At 44.2% G+C, this 1,937-nt stretch overlaps 1 long non-coding RNA gene across 1 annotated transcript in view; it reads right to left on the reverse strand.

Annotated features, from left to right (window-relative positions):
• Positions 1-679: 679 nt before the first annotated feature.
• LOC112551010 overlaps positions 680-1,937 on the reverse strand; it is a 1,434-nt gene continuing 176 nt past the window's right edge. Inside the window, exons 2-3 of the long non-coding RNA XR_003095112.1 lie at positions 1,747-1,826; positions 680-795 (exon numbers count right to left, since the gene is read on the reverse strand). This is a non-coding gene — a long non-coding RNA (uncharacterized LOC112551010). The remainder of the gene's footprint in view (positions 796-1,746; positions 1,827-1,937) is intronic.

The raw sequence follows: 1,937 nt of genomic DNA on the forward strand, positions 1-1,937 counted from the left end.
TGCACAGAGGTTTATGCTCCCCTCACTATGCAACTGCATACCCTTGCTCAAATCACGTCATTGAATATTTCCCATTCCAGGTTACGGTCCAGGATCCTGAGGCTGTGGAAAGTTTTTGGACATTTGTATTTTGATTGCTGTTTGCTTTTAAAAGACAAAAATGTAAAAACTGTGTGAGAAAGTCAGATGTTTACCAGGAAAAAACAGCAAATTGCTAGAAACCTCAACTGAATCCAAAGAGGGGAATAACTTATTTAATTGCAGTTGCTGAACAGTCTCCTACTTTTGAGAACAAAGCAGCAGCAGCTTCTCTTCAGGCTTTTCTGCATTATTAAACAGTCTTCCAAGACAGTCCGACTCTTTTTTAGAGGCGAGGACTTCTCACTTGGTGACATTAGTGGGAAGGCATTTCAAGTTTACTAAGAACATGACAGAAACCTCCACTTACGAGGACAACAGGCAAGAGCTGCGTGCTGAGACTAATTAATGATGTCTCTTGACCAGGAGACTGGTCAAGAAGATGGTACTGTATGGAAGCACATACAGTACCATCCTCCCCACATTATCTTGTATATCAAAAATGCTTGGGGGAGAAAATAGGCCATTACAATAGCTGTTAAAACCCAAGCACAATGCAGTGAGAAGTCACGTAGTAAATTGCAATACCTACTACTGTCTCCAGGGATTCAGAGAAAATGCTCTCTCTCAGAGCTAAGGCGGGCATGCCTCCCCCTCATCCATCCATTTCTGGTCGAGATACGAGTGCTCTCGTTCTTTTCCCTGGCCTCACGGCCCCTAGGAAATGGATAGCACAGTCCAATTACAGGGAGTACTGGGGAGCAGCTGAAAACTGGCTCTTAACACCACACTACCTGAAAACTAAACTGGGACAGCTTAGCCCAATTTCACTTGCTTATGGACAGGTCCAGGCTCTACTGACTACTACAGTTGACTTGTTTGTCCATATCCTATTTTACCCCGAACATCATGTTACCGCAAGACTGCGCTGCAGTTACTGATTGGCAAGCTTATGCTTCCTTGGCTGGCTGGCTGCCCCATTTAGATCTCAACACCACCACTGAACTCTTTTTTAAATAGACATTGGCAAGAGCATGGTAGTATAAATAATAATGGAACACATACACCGCCCATTCAAATATACATATTTCATATTCTGACTTAGGCTACACCTCTGCTTTAGCTAAAGCAGTACTTTGGTGAGAGCCACTATTATTAACAAGGGAGTTTGTCAGACCTATACTAGCTCCCCAGAACAGCTGAGGCTCTGCTGGCTAAGCTAAATCCACACCAGGGATTTGACACAGGTTTTGACTTAACAGTGTAAGACTAATACAGCTGTGTCAGCAGAATTTATTGTAGACAATGCTTGGGGAAGACCATTCACCAACTGGAGACACTAGCACTGTTTACAAGTAGTAAAAAGTCAATGATTATATATGTATTCCCCCACCTCACCCAAAGGAGATCAACAGAAGTAGAATTTCAAGATTTCCAAACAAGCACAAAAATATGCTGTATTAAGCCCAATTGCAGATGACCCTGAATTTAAGACAATCCCTGCCATCTGCTAATAATTATTCTATACAGCAAAAATGTATACGTTACAATTTTGCCATGGATAACATCTAATTATCAGAGACACATCTTAAATTCATCCCTACCACCACTGCAGTAGGCAAAGCAGTGGCAGGCAATAGGGGTCAGGCAGCTTGCCCCCTCACTTACCTGCCTTGTGTAGAAGGTGCCATGCCACAAGGCTGAGCTGAGGCCACGCTCCATGCCCCAAGGCACAGTGGGGAAAGAACCTGCTGGCATCAGAGGAAGCATAAATCAGGGGTTGGGAGGGAAGGAGGGGAGCTGCTGCCACCTCCCCCCAATTCTCCCCCATTGCCTCCTACTTGATTCCAAGGCAGGAG

Source organism: Alligator sinensis, unplaced genomic scaffold, assembly GCF_000455745.1.
Source record: "Alligator sinensis unplaced genomic scaffold, ASM45574v1 scaffold170_2, whole genome shotgun sequence".
NCBI classification, from domain to species: domain Eukaryota; kingdom Metazoa; phylum Chordata; order Crocodylia; family Alligatoridae; genus Alligator; species Alligator sinensis.